The sequence below is a fragment of the Eulemur rufifrons genome, chromosome 21, assembly GCF_041146395.1.
Source record: "Eulemur rufifrons isolate Redbay chromosome 21, OSU_ERuf_1, whole genome shotgun sequence".
Taxonomy (NCBI): Eukaryota; Metazoa; Chordata; class Mammalia; order Primates; family Lemuridae; genus Eulemur; species Eulemur rufifrons.
The window spans coordinates 17,178,994-17,197,981 of NC_091003.1; positions in this window are offsets into that span (position 1 = coordinate 17,178,994).

Here is an 18,988-nt window from a genome sequence, read left to right on the forward strand (position 1 = left end):
CTTTCGGTGTTTATCCAAACATGTGTTTATCTGAAGTAGCATAGCATAGTGGTTAAGCACATGGACTTTTCTGGAGCCAAACTGCCCAGCATCAAATCTCAGTCTGAAATGCACTCACCACATGACCTTGGGAAAATTGTGTGCCTCCATTTTTTCATCTGTAGAGATAATAATAGTACCCTACCTCATGGGGTTGTTTTGAGGATTTGTCATTATTTCATTATTTGGAAAGCACTTGGAACACTCTCTTTTTTAGATTGTGTTTATCCTTAACCTTTTTTCTAATTTATTTTATTTTTTTTAAATTGACATATAAAATTGTATGTATTTATTGTGTACAACATGATGTTCTGAAGTACATATACATTGTGGAATGGTTAAATCTAGCGAATTAACAAATGTATTACCTCCCATTGTTATCATTTTTGTGGTAAGAACACTTAACATCCAGTCTCTTAGCATTTTTTAAGAATATAATATATCATTATTAACTATAGTCACCATGCTGTCCAAGATCTCTTGAATTTATTCCTCGTAACTATAAATATGTATTCATTGACCAGTATCTCCCCAATTCCACCCACTCTGAACACTTTCTGACACACACTTTGTTATATGTAATAAGGCATGTTTGCTTTTAAAAATCTCAGATTAGGGTTCAGTCTCCTGGTTTTTCTCCAGCCTTCCAGTTGTTCCTTCTTACTGTCCTCTCCAGACTTTTTTCTCTGCCCATTTTTTCCCCTGCCATTCAGGTGTTCTTCGGGGTTCTGTACTAGGAGCTCTTCTTTTTTTATGTCTAAACACACTACCTGGATGAACAAATACACTCCTGTTGTTTCAATTACTATTTCTAGTCTAATGACTCTTAGGTGTATTATGCCCAGCCCAGGTCTCTCCCAGGAGTTGCTGACTGGTTCCTCTAACTGACCACAAGACAGTTCTACTCTGATGTTCTCAACGCATCCAAATGTGAATTCCCACATTTGGGAAAACAGATTTCCCCCAAAATCTATTTCTGTTCCCTAGCTCAGTGAATGACATCTTCAAATACCTAGTTGCCCAAGCTCAAAACCTGTGACTCAACCCTTCCTCATTCCCATGTTCAATCACCTTAATATTTTTCAAATGTGTCCACTCCTCACTTTATCCATGTTGTTGTTATCTCTACTTCAGATCAAGCACCCCCATCTTTTGCCTGGGCTGCTGCAACCACCAATCTGCCTGTCACTGGTCTTACCCTCCTCTAGTCTACTCTTTATATTGCAGTCAGAGTTTTATTTTAAATTACAAACTTGATTATCTAATTTTCCACATTGAAATACTTCAATAGCTTCCCACCACCCTCAGGATAAAATCTAAAATCATTATTATGGCTTCAAGATTTGGCTTATGCCTCCCTAGCCTCATCTCTAACCATTTTGCCTTACACTTGTATGCACCAGCCATTCTTATCTACTTTAATTACCCTAAAAGGACTATATTCCCTCTAGCTTGCAAGCTTTTGCAATATTCCATCTGCCTGAAACATTCTCCTCCATTCGCAATTCCTACTCATCTCCTAGATACGGCCTAGTTTAATTTTCTCAAGGAATGATTTCCTGATTAACCACCACTACCAAGTCTGGGTTGTGTGCCCATTGCAATATATAATGTATCATAGCTGCCTTTACGTATTCCCCCACCTACTGTGAGCTAACATGAGGGCAAAATTGTGTTTGTCTAGCTCATTATGTATTTTTAAAAGTTTTTTACAGGTACAATTCAGTTGGTTTTTGTATATTTACAAAATCATGCAACCATCACCACTATATAATTGCAGAACATTTTCATCACCCCACATCATCAACCCTATGCCTATTAGCAGTTACTCCTATTCCCTCCTTCCCCCATCCCACACAGCCACTAATCTACCTTTCGTCTGTATGGAATTGACTATTCTGAACATTTCATGTAAATGGATTCATACCACGTGTGACCTGTTGTGTCTTGTTTAGTTCATTCTTGAATCCTAAGCATCATCACAATACTGGAACAAAGTAGATGCTCAAAAAATATTTGCTAAGTTAATAGATTAGAGAAGCACTAGAAGAACAAGGAAGAATTAAGGGTCTAGGGGGAAAGTCACAAAATTTTAGAAGTAGGAGGAATTTTAAATGTCATTGCCATGGTTTGACTATGTCCCCCAAAGTTTGTGTGTTGGAAACATAATCCCCAATGCAGTGCTGAGAGGTGGGACCTTAAGAGATAATTAGGTCACAAGAGCTCTGCCTTCATGAATGGATTAATGTTATCCCAGGAGTGGGTTCATTATCGAGAAAGTGGATTTGTTATAAAAGTGAGTTCAGTGCCCTTGCAATCTCCCTGCTGCCACTACTGTGTGATGCCTTCTGCCATGTTATGACACAGCCCCTCAAACTTGGACTTCCCAGACTCCAGAACCATGAGTCAATAAATTTCTGTCCTTTATAAATTACCCAGTCTAGGGTATTCTGTTATAACAGCACAAAATGGACTAAGACAGTCATCTAGTCCAAATATCTATTTTCTAGATGAGGAAATCAAGATCCAGAAAAATCATTGACTTACCCAGGGTTAGTCATCCAGTTAATGGCAGAGCTGAGACTAAAACTCCAGAGGTATGACTCATAGTTTAGGAGTATTTCTAGACTGACTCCCCCAAATTAAATTCCCTTTGCTTTCATTCTATCTAATATGATGTACTACCAGTGCCGCCTTAGTTGTTGAGCTTGTTTATTTCTAAACATGGTAGAGTCTGTTTCTGGTATTCTAGAATGAGCTTGCTTCAGGAAGACAAAAAGATCTAAATCATTTTTCAAAATAGCCAAACTCCTTTTAACTTCTGACTATTCTGTTGCTACGGTTGTTTTCCCTTTGAGCAGGTGTTCCGTGGAGGTCTCCTATTCAAGTACAAACCCTGCTTAATTTTGAAAGCTCACACATTGACAGCCCCAGGATGTATGACTCTAGAGATCATGCATTCTCAGAGAATAGGTCTAATTTTTTTTTGTTATCACTTTGTTCTGACTCATTATTTAAAAACCTAGAAGAGATTTCATAACTATGGATTGTAAGAACTGAACTCTAACTTTCAAATGTCTTTCACTTATATATTTGCTTGCAAATTAGATCCACAAACATCTGAAACTTCACAGGGCATCAATACCATTCACTCTTATGTTTGATATGTCCACTTTGTGACAAGGATTATGATCTTGAGAAACAGTCAAGATTTCTGTGTTTTTCTGATAAAGATTCACTCCAGGCTTACTTCTTGACCTACATCTCAATTGCCCTATTTTAAATGATGGCACAGTTACTTACTATTTTATCCCTTCTATTTGTGAATTCAAGGTTCAGATAAAGATTAACCAGCTGTTCTTTAGTTTATTAAGGCCTAAATCAACTTTTCTATTTTTTTTTCCATTTCAAGTGAAGCAAAAACCAAAGTTTTATTCCATTTGCCCAAAGATAATCGTAGTTGATTTATGATGGGTCTCTACCCATCTTTCTCAATCCTCCAAAACCATTCTTTTTTTTTTTTTTTTTTTTACAAGAAAATACCCTTCCTATCTAGTGAACAATATCCCATAGCTGGATTCTGAAATGCAACTAGATGACCTTCCTTACATGTGTATGAATGAAGGATGGTTTTACTCACAGGAAGTGCATGTCAACATACATGAGATCAATAGATTCGTAAAGCTAGAAAGGAGCAGCTCTACTCCTCCTCTACTACTAATCCAACCCCTTCATTTTAAGGAAGAGAAAAGCCAATTCAGTGGAGGAAGGCTAGTCTTTTAAACAAATGGTGCTGGAACAAGAGGACATCCATAGGCAAAAGGAAGGAAGGAAGGGTGGGTGACATTAATACCTTCAAATGAAGAAAGAAAGAAAGAAAGAGAGAAAAAAGAAAAAGAGAGAAGGAAAAGAACCTCAACCTAAATCTCACACTATATACAAATTTTAACTCAAAATGGATCATGGATCTAAACATAAACAAAAAACTACAAAGAAAAGGAAAGTGAAGCTCAGCAAGGGAACTTGGTTTGCCAAAGTTCACCCAGTTACTTAGACCTTCCAAGAGCTTGCTTCAATAAATTATTATTCACCATTTTAACAAATTCCATTTGGCCCTGATAATTCCCTTACTGCATGCTCACTCAGAGTAAACGGTTTCCACCATATTAATTGGTTATTTGTTCATGCTCTTTTGATTTTTTAATACCTTTTTCATGCTACTTCAATTATTCGTTCCTTCAACATTTACTAGGCAACAACAATGTGCCAGGCATCGTGCAGGATTACAGAATGTAAAATCCTGTTCCCATCTCAAGAGATTCATGGTCCAATGGGGGAGAGATTCGATTATGATCCTAATGAAATTAAAAACCCCTTTAGGGGCAAGAACCGTACCATTTTCGCCAGCGAAGGGCACGACGTGCTGCACAGCCTGTCCAATGCCCTGCACTCTCCAACACACTTTGGTGGTTGGTTAATCTGGAGTTTCGAGACACTCTCTTCCCTGCACTGCTTAGGGAACCAAAATCCACAGAGATTAAAGGTCAAATCCTCCAGAAAGTGAAAGAGGAGCTGAGGTCGTGGGGAGGCGGGGAGGGGGCTCATCCCACCTCTCCCCCATCTGGGTCTGTACCGGGCATTGGTTATGACAGAACTTTTCCACGGCCGGAGAAAAACCTGCCCCGGCGAAGATAAGCCCCCAAAGTTCCCCACACGACTCCTTCCAATATGGTGACACAGACGTCGTCCGCGTGACCAACTGACTAATTATGCTTCCTCACGAAGATTGATTCCTTCTTCTCCACAAAAATCTGAATTTTAAAGCTACCCCTGGACGGTGGGCATGCGGCCGGCCCTTCCCAATCCAGGTCAATTCTCTCCCGATTCTCCATTTTGTTCTCCTCCTCAGTCCCAGCCCTCCCACTTCAGAGTACTTTTTGGCCCCCGCGAAATACTTGCAAATCAAACTTAAAAGACATAAGTAAAAAGAAAAGGGGGATAAGAATTCAACATAAAGACAACAGAACTGGGACGCCAAGCGCCCTACTCGGCGGGCGATCTCGCGTCTGAAGCGCCCTCACCTCAGGCCGTCGACGCGTCCCTCCGACCTGGCCTCAACCGCTCCTCGGGCTCATAAATAACCCACGAGCTCCTTCTGGGCGGGGCCAGACGCTTCCTCATGAATAATTCATTATCTCTCTACGGCCGGCTGAGGTGGCCGGCCTTGCTCGGCTTCATGAATATGCAAAGAGGCGAGGGGCGGCCCACGGGCCCCTGGGCCTCAGCCTCTCAGCGTCGCCAGACTCTGGCCGCGAGCGCCTCGTCCCTCCCATCGCGTTTCCCGCCCTTCCGAGGGCTTGCGCCTCGCGCCCCCGAGCCTGAGGTACCCGAGCCGAGCTCGTGCTGCCGCGAGCGCCGGGATGCGTGGGGCTGCGCACGACAACGACGACAGCCTGCTCCGGGTGAGGCGACGGGCTAGGCTGGGGGTGGCGCCCGGAGGACCGTGGGGCCAATGCGGGCCAGAGCCCTGGGCCAAAGAGCCCCAGAGATGGCGGAGGCCAGCACGGGGCGGCGTGGGGGAGGAAAGCTGCAGCCTGGAGGTCCAGGGGGCAGAACTTTCCAGTCTTTGAGGACATCTCCAACCTTGTCAACCTAAGCTGGACCTGACTTTCTATTCTTCTTGACAATAATCTGTAATTATGCAGATTATGCAAATGACACATGACCGAGTTCTCCTCTTTACCCAACCCCTGATCTCGGTCCCATGCGCCATGGTAACCCCTGGGACCAGCTGGGGGGGGGGGTCGGTGTCTCCTCAGATCCTTTCCCCCGTGTTTAGGTAGGTATTTAGTACCCTGTGGAGTTTTCCAAAGGTTCCGGGAGTCCCTTGAACCTCTGCAATGGGATTTCCCAAAAGAGTGGGTGAAAGAGTAGGCCACTTGAACCCTGTTCTTGTATCGATTCTGCAGGAAGGGGGAAAAAGATCCAAGTTGGTGAGAACATAATGACTAAAACCAAAATTTGGGCAGAAATATTCCTTCAGTGCAAGTTTTCCCAACCTCAGCAATGGTATTCCCCCCTCCCCCCCCCCGCAGTTGTGACAACCAGAAACGTCTCTAGACTTTCTTTGCCACATGTCCCCTGAGGGGGCAAAATCGCCCTCTGTTGAGAACTGCTGCTTTCATCCTATACTGTCTGCAGGTAACTGCTTTTTAAGCCCCAGCACACAGATGGCCTTTCTGCACCGGCCCTTTCTAGCATTTACCTGCGTCTCTGGCTGGACCACGGGCCCCTCTGTGTCGGCCGTTCTGATTCTCGTCTGCCTTCGGGTCTGAGCTTAGTCAGCCACCACCATGTGCAAAGACCAACCGCCTCTGCCCTGTAGTATGGCAGTCTACCCCCTCGCAAACGCAGTTAGTCTCTCTCACTTATTATTCTGTTTCCTTCGCAGAATTTATCTCAATATGGATTTCATTTCGTTTCTTTGTTAACCCGTTTTGTTTGTTTATTTGGTTTTTTGAGGCAGAGACTCACTCTGTCACCCGGGCTAGAGTGCTGTGGCGTCAGCCTAACTCACAGCAACCTCAAACTCTTGGGTTCAAGCGATCCTCCTGCCTCAGCCTCCCAAGTAGCTGGGACTACAGGTGTGCGCCACCACGACTGGCTAATTTTTTCTATTTTTTCTAGAGACGGGGGGGGGGGGGGGGGGTCTCACTCTTGCTCAGGCTGGTCTCGAACTCCTGACCTCAAGCAATTCTCTCGCCTCAGCCTCCCAGAGTGCTAGACTCACAGGAATGAGCCACTGTGCCTGGCCTGTTTTCTTTCTCCACTACCTTGGAATACGTAGGTAAGTTCCATCAGAGGCCTGGTCTGGCTGAGTCACCCCAGGATCTCCAGTGCTGGCACACAGCAGGCACTCAATAAACACTGGTGAACTGGAGCAATAAATTACCCTCTTCTCCTAAGAGCTTCTGTGGAGTTTGTCTTACTCCTTTCCTTGCTCATTCCTGGCTGGGTTCCTGTGATCTTTGTTTAGAACCTGAATGGGTGAATGAGCAACTGTGCCTGGCCCCGTGCTAGGAGCTGTGGGTAGACCCTTCACCTTTCCCACTGGCTTATCAACTCCTGAGGGCTGGAGCTGTAATTTTCACTTCTTTTATTATGTTCACTGAAGTATTCAAATGGATTGTTGAATAAACTAATCAATGGCTTAAGGAACAACTTTAGATAATTAAAAATTGATAGTACTACAGGGGGCTTTAGAAATCATCAAAGTCTAGTCCTTCACTTTACAGATGAGAGTTTCAGTAATGTGCTCAAGGTCCCTCAGCTTGTTAATAGACCAAGTCACAAGTACAACCCATGGTCTCACACCTCTTATTTCAAGGCTCTTTCTTGTCTCCAGCCAAGCTAGTTTCTGATTACTTTTCTGTGAACCTGACTTACAACCCAAACACAGAAATCCCAAGCCATATATACTTGCTTCTTGTCAACTAAAAGGCTTTGAGCCTGTACTCTTCATCTTTTGATTAAAGCCAGCCCTGGGGATAATGGCCTAATGAACTCAGAAGTGCTCTATGATATTCAAATAATTTCCCAGCTTCTTTTGTACTTTTCAGTAATAAGAGACTGGAAATTGTCCCTGTCAAAGCAAAGTATTTTTGTTTGCTTTGGAAGGGGAAACTGTGTATGGTGGTAGAAATTGATCATTGTTTAGAAATTTCCAAATTACCAGAAATTTGGCCTTTGTCCAAATTCTCCAGTTGTTAAAAGTTTTGTCAAATCCTGTACCCAGTGGTATAATAAAATGACACATGAAACAGGTGAAAAGAGAGGGGGAAAATCTTATGTGAGATGACTTTCATTGGCTAAATTTGACCTTTCTCTCTTTAAACACATTTGTGTCAATTGATTGTGTACCTGAAACACTTGTCACTTATCAGATAGCAGTCCCTACTTAGACCTTTGTCCTTTGAGGGCTAAGGGCCATTTTTCCTTCTCAGTTAGAAGGAATTCAGTGTTTCTTTGTAAGAACATTTCATCTAGGCCGCACCTGGTTAATAGAGTCTTATGGAATCATGCTCTCAGCGTTTAGAATCGTGGAGTTTTTTGTGAGGCATCTGACAGCGTACTGTGTCACAGGACGCAGAGTTATCTTTTGCCTAATTAGAATGATTGGAACTTTCCCCATCAAGTTCAGTTTAACCTTGGAAATCTTCTCCAAAAGATGGTTTATTTGAGGGTATCAAGATTGACATATTGAATATAAAATGTATTCCCAGGGGGATATCTCCCAGGAGATGTGTCTCCCTCTTCAGTGTGCACAATCATGACACCAAATACAGAGAAAAGAGATTGGAGGGAACAGCTAAGTAGGAAGGATGGTTCCTTTATCCTATTTGCTTTCAACTTTTATTAGAACTCCTAGAACCATCATAACTTCCAGTCATCATGAAGCTGACACCACCATATTTATTCTTTCATCAAGCATTTATTTTGTACCTACCATTTATAAAAGCACTCTACTTGGCACTGCAAGGATCAGAGATAATGACTTGGTCCTTGAGCTATGGAAGTTTACAGTTTAGGGAGAGAGGGAGACCTGTAAACACATTACTCACATAGAAAATATGTGCAAATATTAATGGAGGTATAAAGTATATGATAGAGTGTAGAGAAGGAAGCTATATATTCTGAGCTGGAAATCAAGACAGCTTCACAAAGGAGGTGGCATTTTAGGAGGAGAGCATGTGTATATCATTGCTTTTATATGTTCTTTGGCAATGGCTAAACCACTTCAATAAAAATCAGATCTTTTGCCTACTGCTTTAGAGCCAGGAGAGAAAAGGAGGCTTAAGATCCTTTCCACTCCTGGCAGCAACATGCTCCTGAAAGCTACATGTTGCCTTTGCAATTCCAAGGGCCTCACTCATGGTTAAGAGGAGAGCTGGTTAGAGAGAGGCCACCTTCATCCTTGTCTCCGTCCTCACTAAGGTTAAATCAAATGTGACTCTTTTCGGCTCCATTGTTTTAAACCCACCTGTTTCTGTGTAAGGATGTTATTTTATTCTGGCTTCCATGGGGGCACGCAGTAGCCATGTGATTGGGGGAGTGGTCAGTGGTGTTTATAAATATATTTATGAATGTGATTCTGGAGTCCTAGAATTTTAATTATCACTGAGAAGAAAAGAGAAGCAAAATGATTTAGAGAACTGAACTGGATATATTGCTAACTTATTTGGGATATCTATTAGAAAGAAAGACAAAGATAAAAGGTTGCCAGCTTGGCTGTAGCCTCTGAACTTTATCCATCCTTTGTCAGCCAAGGAGAAGCCAGTCAATATGAAATAAGTCCCCAACTATGAGGTCTAAACATAAGCTCCTGCAGCTTCTGCCCACATATTGTCAACCTACAAAATATAAGTCCATGTGTAAGTGGCAATTTATTACGACCTTCATGCGCACTCAGAGTTGCATATCAATTTCTACCTCCTTTGAATTGATCTTTTCTGAGAGGCAGAAGGATCTCCATGTGACTGTGTGTTTCTGGGGGAAGCCTAGGGTTTAATGAACTGGAACAGGAAATGACAGGGGCTGTAAGTGACAGGCTGCTGCCTGCTTGAGTGCTCAGACTAAGAAATGATGTCAAGGAAGATGTTGAATTCGCAAGCATTATAGAAATGTTCTGTTTGGTTACTTGGCTCAGCCTTCTGCTGAATATGAAGTTTTGGTGACATATAAAATGATGTTATTCCTCCTACTGATTATCATTTAATAGAAAAAAGTTTCAGATGAAATAGATTTTAAACTGGCTTTCCATGTTTGCTACTTGGTACATCTGCACAGAGATGTAACATGTAGTGATGTTCAAAATTCACCACACTATTGACAGCCCATAATTCGAAGCCCTTTATCCCCCCCCCCTTTATTTTCTATACTTCTTGGTACTTGGAACATGACAGTTACCAAAAAAACGGTTTAGAACTCCTATGAGAACATATTGCAGCCTCGGCCTGCAATATGACAGGCTTTTTTATTGCCTTAGTTTATCCTAACAATGATAAATTAAATTTGTAAGTATTCATGATTTCTGATTGAGAAGGTCCCTAATTTAAGATTCAGAATTCTTCTAATCTTAGCATAAACTGAGCACAATAATATGAGATATCTGAGGCAGGTTTTTCTTACATTTCTTTTCATTAAACACACAAAAACCATTTCCTTCCTTCCTTCCAAAAGAAAGGATAAACAGCTGGAAAGTGTTTATGACATCACAGAAAAATTACCTACCTACCTTTAAAAATGGGAGAAGGAGGACTGGCAGAAGGCATCATTTATAGATTAGCTAGAACTTACACCTAAGGAAACTGTCTTTCTCACAGAAAGCGAGATTTCTGTGAAAGCCATATTCTTAAATGTGCCAGGGACTATGTTAACCTCAGTCACATCAGTGCATAGCACAGAAAGATGTACTATAGTAAGAGGCATTGGGAGAATCCAAAGTATGACCTCTACTCATCAATAACTTGTGGACCTTTCCTTTTTTGTTGAAGAATGCCTAGATATGACATGCTCTATAAACATATACTGAGCATGGTGGCTCATGCCTATAATCTCAGCACTTTGGGAGGCCGAGGTAGGAGGATCGTTTGAGCTTAGGAGTTTGAGACCAGCCTGGGCAATACAGTAAGACCCCATCTCTACAAAACATAGAAAAATTATGTGAGCATGGTAGCTTGTGCCTGTTGTCCCAGATACTTGGGAGGCTGAGGCAGGAGGATCACTTTAGCCCAGGAGGTCGAGGCTACAGTAAGCTGTGATCGCACCACTGCACTCCAGCATGAGTGACAGGGCGACACCCTGTCTCTAAATGACAAAAAGGAAAAATAATACATGTTGACTGAATGCACATATGTTGTTGGAAGAATCCTAAACACTGAGATTAACTGATTAACTAGGATATGTTCAAATTATGCATAATAGGGTTGATCTCTGAAAAGATACATTGCAAATGTACTATTTCTGTCCATTGTTTTATTATTTTTCCACTTATCTTAATTTGAAACCATTATCTTTTTGTGTATAAATTTTTTATTCAAGTATAGTGTACATACCAAGAAGCCATCCTCTTTTTAAAATGTACTTTTTATTGACATACGCATAAAATTCACCAGGTTAAAATGTATGAATCAGTGTGTGTCAGTATATTCACAAAGTTGTGCAACCATCACCAAAATCTAATTCCAGAACATTATCATCACTCTGAAAGGTAACTTGCATGCTTACTAGCAGTTGTTCCCCACTCCTCCCCCCCAACCTTTGTCAACTGTTAATCTACTTTCTATCTCTAAGTATTTGCTTATTCCGGACATTTCAGTCTAACGCTCTCCCAACTGAGCTATTTTGGCTGATTCTGGACATTTCGTATAAATGGAATCATGCATTATCACCTGACTTCTTTCTTAGTATAATAATTAAAGCATGATATTCATATTGTAGCATGTGTTCCTTTTTATGGCTGAGTAATATTCCATTGTTTCTCATATTTTCCATCAGTTGATGGACATTTGGGTTTTGTTTTCACCTTTTTGCTGTTAATAATCCTGCTCTGAACATTCATGTACAAGTTTTTATGTGGACATATGTTTTCATTTTTCTTAGGTATATACCTAGGAGTGGAATTTCCGGATCATATGGTAATTTTATGTTTAACTTTTCAAGGAACTGCCAAACTGTTTCCAAAGCAACTGCACCATTTTACATTCATACCAGCTGTGCATGAGAGTTCTAATTTCTCCACATCCTTGCCTTGTCATTCACCCTTTTTAAAAAAAAAAAATTGGAGTGGGTGTGAAGTGATATCTCATTGTGGTTGTGTATTTTCTAATGATCCTCTTGTTATTGATTTTCTCAGTTTTTGTTTGTCTTAGAGAGTCTTTTTCCAGGATATTAGTGTTAGGTTTTTTTCCTTCAGCACTTTGAATATGTCATGCCACTCTCTCCTGGCCTGTAAGGTTTCCACTGAGAAGTCTGCTGCTAGATGTATCAGCACTCCTTTATATGTTATTTTTTCCTTTTTTCTTGCTTCCCCTTAGGACCTTTTCTTTATCTGTGACCTTTGGGAGCTTGATTATTAAATGCCTTGAGGAGGTCTTGTTTGGGTTAAATCTGCTTGGTGTTCTATGACCTTCTTGTACCTGAATATGGATAGATTTGGAAAGTTGTATGTTATTATTTCTTTGAATAAACTTTCTACTCCAATCTCTCTTCCTCTTTAAGGCCAATAACTCTTAGATTTGTCCTTTGGAAGGTATTTTCTAGATATTGTAGGCATGCTTCACCCTTTTTTTCTTCTTTTTTCTTTTCTGTGTATTTTAAATAGCTTGTCTTCAAGCGCACTAATTCTTTCTTCTGCTTTATCAAGTCTGCTGTTGAGAGATTCTGATGCATTTCTCAGTTTGCCAATTGAATTTTTCAGGTCCAGAATTTCTGCTTGATTTTTTATTTTTCAATATTTGTTAAATTTCTCTAATAGGCTTCTGAATTCCTTCTCTGTGTTGTCTTGAAGTTCACTGAGCTTCTTCAGGAGGCTATCTTGAGTTCTTTGTCTGAAAGGTCACATACCTCCATCACTCTGGGATTGATCACTGATTCCTTATTTAGTTCATGTGGCGAACCCATGTTTTCGTGGATGTTCTTGATGCTGGTGGATGTTCAGCAATATTTATTTTAATCTTCACAGTCTGGGCTTATTTGAACCTGTCCTTCTTGAGAAGGCTTTCCAGATATTCAAAGGGAATTGAGTGTTGTGATCTAAGTCTTTGGTCGACACAGCCTTATCAGCTCTGAGGGTGCTCCAAGCCCAGTAATGCTGTGACTCTTGCAGACTACTGGTGGTACCGCCTTGGTGGACTTGGGAAAGATATGGGAGAACTCCCTGGATTCCCAGGCAATGTCTCTCACTCTCTTCCCTCACTCTCTGCTGGGCTGCTGGAGTTGGGGCAGGAGTGACATGCGTGCTTCCTCTTGGTCACCAGCACCAGGTTATACCTGAAACCATCCCGGTGGTCTCACCAAAGCCCATGGTGACTGTTGCCTGGCTACCTCTGATATTTATTCAAAGCCCAAGGCCTCTTTGGTCAGTAGGTGGTGAATCCTGCCAGGACTGGATCCTCTCCTTCGAGGCCCAGGATGAGTCTAGAAATGCCTTCCAGGAACTAAGGCCCAGACTCAGAGGCTTCTGGAGTCTGCTTGGTACTTTATTTTACTGTGGCTGATCTGGTACCCAAGTTGCAAAACAAAGTCCTCTGGAGTTTTCCCTTTCCTTTCCCCAAGTGGAAGAAGGCTCCCTGAGCTGCACTGCCTATAGTTGGGGGGTTGGGGTGATACAAGCACTGGCTTGATTGGGCTCGATTGCCATCACTGGTGTTTCACTGAGTCATGTGCACCCCAAGACCACTGGCTTCAAGCCAGCACAGCCACAGGAATTGCCCACGGACTGCAGCCTTTGTCGCCTGACTGCCGTACGAATTTAGTCCAGGCCCCAGGCTGCTTTCTGTCAGCAGGTGGTGGGGCTAGCTAAAACTGGGGTTTCAGAGTGGAGGATTTCCCTCTGGCCAGGCTCGTCTAAATGCGCCATCCGTGGGTGCCAGCAGAGTTCTGCCTGTGCTGTGTTCCCCTGTCCCACAGTGGGCCTGAGTTTCAATGCAAAGTCCCACAATCACTTCACTCTCCCTCCCCCGGGCGCGCAGATTCTGTCTCTCTCCACTGGGGGCACTGGTGAGGCACTGCCAGGGGATGGGGAAGCCTAGTGTAGGCAATGCAAGACTGTCTTTTCTGCCCTCTTCAGTGCCTCTTTCCTTGATATAATGTTAAAACCAGGTACTGTGATCACTCACCTGATTTTTGGTTCTTCTGAAGGTGTTTCCTTATGTGGACAGTTGTTGAATTGGTGTTTGTGTGGAGGGTCGATCGCTGGAGGTTTCTATTCAGCCATCTTGCTCTGTCCCCTGTTACTATATTTTCCTAGGGGTTTCTTGGAGATTCCAATTAACATCTTAATTTATAGTAATCTATTTCAGATTAATATAATTTATTGAATTATTTCAATAATATACAAAAGCTGTAGCTTCCCCCTTCCTTTATGCTATTACCATACATAAACATCTTTATACATTGTAAGCCTTCCAACAGTTTTATTATTATTACTTTATGCAGTTTTCTTTTAAATCAGATAGGAGAAAACAAAAATACACTTATGTTAACTTTGATATTTACCTATATAGTTACTTTTACCAAACTGTTCTTTATTTCTTCATGTCAATTCAAGTTACCATCTAGTGTTCTTCCATTTCAGCCTGAAGGACTCCCTTCAGTGTTTCTCGTAGAGCAGGTCTGTTAGTGACCAATTCTCTCAAGTTTTGTTTATTTAGGAATGTCTTAATCTTTTTTTTGTTTGTTTGTTTGTTTGAAGGATAGTTTTTCTGGACATAGAATTCTAGGTTGACAGTCTTTTTCTTTCAGACCTTGAATATGCTCTCCCACTGCCTTCTGACCTACGTGGTTTCTGAAGAGAAGTAAGTTAATCCTATTGAGGATCCTTTGTATGCAATTAATGACTTCTTTCTTGTTGGTTTCAAAATTCTCTCCTTGTCTTTGACTATAAAGAGTTTGATTATGATGTATCTAAGTTTAGGTCTCTTTGATTTTATTCTCTTTGGAGTTTGTTGAGCTTTTTGGATGTGTTAATGTTTTCCACTACATTTGGGAAGTCTGGAGCTATTATGCCTTTGAATATTCTTTATTTCTCATCTCTCCTAGGTCTCCCATTATGCATATATGGCTACACTTCATAGGGTGCCACAGGTCTCTGAAGCTGTGTTCATTTTTCTTCTTCTTCCTTTGTTTTTTGGTAGACTGGGTAACCTCCCATGACCTATTTTCACATTCACTGATTCTTCTGTCAGCTCAAATCTGTGTTGAGCCCCTCTAACAAATTTTTTTTTAGAGTCAGGGTCTTCCTATGTTGTCCAGGTTGGGCTTGAACCCCAGCAATCCTCCTGCCTCGGCTTCCTGAGTAGCCGGGACTGCAGGTGCACAATGCCACACCCAGGTCCCCTTCTAGATGTTTTATAGTTTCAGCACTTACGCTTTGGTCAGTGATCCACACTGAATTAATTTCTGTCTATGATGCAAGGTAAGGGTTGATGTTCATCTTCTGCACATGAATATCCTATTATTCCAGCACCTCAATTTTTAAAACTTTTAAATAAAATTATCGAGGACCCCTAAATAGCCTTTGTTTATGTAACAGCTATCAGATTTTACCATATTAGAAATTGAAATGGAGAAATTTAAAAATATTTAACTCATTTAAAAATAACAATAAGCTCATTACACATTAACATAACATCTTTATGAAAAATAGCTATGTTGTCTAAAACAAACCAAATTAATGAGAAGAGTGACATTTTTTCTTTTTTTTCTTTTTTCAGACTCCAATGATAGCAAGAAGAGTGACATTTTTACATCTTTGCAAATTTTTTTAATGTCTGGCTTAAAAGAAGACAGCTGGATGCTCAAACCTGCCTCTGTGTTTGTTAAAAATCTCCTATGTCGTGCAGCTTTGGAAATTTCACTGTACACTTGTAAGAGAAAGCAAGTGAAAAGACAAATGATAGCTTGGTATTACTCATATTATGAAAATAGTTTAGACCACATGACCCTCTGAAAGAGTCTCAGAGCCCATTGGGTCCCCCTTACCACCCATTGGGAACTGCTGCTCTGATCCGCCCCTGAAGCTGTTTTTTAGCATGTTGCTAGAAGAAAAATAAAATACCCAAGTACAGAATGGGGTTCATGTTAGCTACTGTTTATTACACAGCTTCCCTAGTATCTTTCTCATTTTCCACAGTTCTACGCCTGCCTCCCCTATATTTTCCAGGTTCAACAGCTTTGGAGAACAGGACCTCTTTTCCTCTCAGCCCAGCCCTCGGCCGTGGAGGCGATATTCCAGCAGGCTGCTAGATGGAAGCCTCAGGACGTGTGAGCATGGCAGGGGCTGAGCTCTGATTCAAGGTGACTTTGACCACTTTTTACACTCTCAAGCATAACGATCACCATAACTTGCTATTAGAATTAGTCTTTGTTTTGACAAATGTATTCACATATGTATCCTGTATCCAATTGTAAAGTATGACTATCACTGCAGAAAGTTCTCTCATGCCCCTTCTCAATTAAACCCTGTCCTCACCATACTCTCAGAGTATTAATTAATAAAAATCAATCCCAGAATAACTTTTAACTAATAGCCAGTGAAATTGTTTTTCAAATTTAGGAAATTTCTGGATGTCTCAGGCCCACTGTTCTTGGTTGCAGACTCTACAAAAAGTCACAGAAATTTTCTAGCTTTTCCTCAGATAATAGATATCTTGGGTTTATTTTTTCCTGTAAGTTATTTTAAATTATAAAACAAGAGAATTGATCTTCAAAATGTCAAACAGGTGTTCAGAAAAAGCTTCTTATTTCCATCATACTGAATTGCATGAATCTAAGGAATAATATATTTAATGGGCCAAATTCTCAAAAGCAAAGAAAAAGCAGGTCACTATTGCTCATTCCCATTTGTCAATAATCCAGCGAGGCAAAGCTCGAGTTGTATTGTGCAAGGTGAAAAGAAAGCTCTCAGGCTTCAGAGTCGCAGGATATGATTAAAGCCCCTTGAAAATAAACCAGGCTGGCCTCGGGACCCGTTTCCCAGACAGTCCTATTCAACATCGGCACTCCAGGCAGACGGGAACCTTTCAGAGCTGGGGGAAATACATCCTGCGATGCTTAATCATACACATCTTGAGGCTTGCAGATAAACGCCCTTATCAAAAGAAGACTTGAGTCCCAAACAAGTATTGAGTGGCTCACTTATTCCTTCCTCTGTCCCAGGAAAATGGCTTTTTAGTGCAGAGGACAATTCTGTACACATTTATTAAGTCCTTGCATGGACCTATCCCTGGAGAGCACACATGGATGAAAATGATTCCCAGTTTCAAGGGGTCTGCAGTCTGTGTGGTTCTCCATTTTATGGGGAGCACCAGGTAGAGAATAATTTTAACTAAGAGGTCAGGTAAGGTGGGGAAGGTACTTGTGGGAGAAGGACATTTGAGCGAGGCCTTAGAAAATCGGTAAGATTTTTGACAAATATGTATGAGAAGAGCGAGCCAACCATTCTTCATGCTGCAGCCCAAGGGATCTTTCTCAAGCACAAATCTGATCATCCTCCTTCCCTGCTTAAAGCCCTTCAGGGATGAGAAACATTAACTTTGTTTTGTGAGATAATGGTGCCCAGCACACAGTGGGTGAAGAAACTGAGGGCAAGAGAGGGACGATGCTGTCTCCAACAGCAGAACCAGACTAGAACTCAGGGCCCCAGGGGACACTGCTCTCCTCAAGCACCTCAACAGCCATTCTTGGCTTAACTCACTGAGCTACAAACCAAGGTACCGGCAGGGCTGTGTTCCTTTCTGGAGGTGCTTGGGAAAAGTCCATTTTCTTGCCTTTTCTGGGCTTCTAGAGGTCACCCACATTCCTTGGCTTATGGCTCCTTCCCTCATCCTCAAAGCCAGCAATGGCCAGTTGAGTCCTTCCCACATCATCACTCTGACACTGACCCTTCTGCCCTCCTTGTCCACTTTTTTTTTTTTTTTTTTTGAGATAGAGCCTTGCTCTGTCGCCCTGGGTAGAATGCAGTGGCATCCTTATAGCTCACTGCAACCTCCAACTCCTGGGCTCAAGTGATCCTCTTGCCTCAGCCTCCCGAGTAGCTGGGACTACAGGCGCGCACCTCTTCCACTTTTAAAGCCCCCTATGATAACATTGGGCCCAGTCCAATTACTCAGGATCATTTCCTCACCTTGATCACATCTGCAACATATTTTACAGTGTTGGGTAACATGTTCACCAGGTTCCAGGAATTAGAATGTGGACATCTCTGGAGGGCCATTTTTCTGCCTACCACAGGTACAGCCTAGTTGGTACCTCCAAGAGTTGCAACGAGATTCATCCTGGGATTGCTACAAGAGGCTGGAAACTGGAACCAAGTGTTGCCTTCATGGTAAGGAGCCAATACTGGAGCTACACTGCCTGGAACATCAAGCAAAACAGGTAGGAGCAACTCCCTCTGCTGTCCTCCTGTCTTCTAGTCTCCAGCGCCTTGCTGGGGAGACCTATCAGGAAGCCAGCTGGCTAAGAGTTGTAGTTTTGCAGTTTCAGTTTCAGCATCGCAGAACAGAGTGTAGAAGGGCAGGTTGGAGGCTGAGAGACATAACTTAGTAACTAACAAAGATGCCACTAAAAAAATTGTTACAGCCTAGGATCACGTTATATTTAATAAAAAGTTCATAACGCCAATATATCGTGGTTTTTATAAACCAGTATGAGAGATAATCCAATAAAAATGGGCAAAGATAATAAAAAGTTCACAATTTTTATTGGCAGTAAACAAATGAGAATACCCTTAACCCCATTAGTGAGCAGGGAGATGCCTTAGTGCCTAGAGCCAGGGGAAGGAGCTCATTTTTTTTGTTTAGAAGATAATCCTGATCCTTCGTTTTGGCACAGCCAAAACACAAGTTGGCACACCAAGAGTTAATGGATAAGCCAGGTGTGGCGGTACATGCCTATAATCCCAGCTATTCTTGAGGCTGAGATAGGAGGATTGCTTGAAGCTGGCCTGGGAAATGTAGCTAGACCTCATCTCCAAAAAAACCCAAAAAGAGTTAATGGATCAATGAATAGCAAGAGTTCTCCAGGTAGGAAATAGAAGACCACAGCATTAGCATACAAGCCATGCTACATGAAGAGCCTTCTTTGGCAACGTCCAGATATATGAAATTTAATCTTCAGAACAACAGTCCTTGTAGTATCTGCTCATTAAAGAGCTCTCAGTTCAGAAACA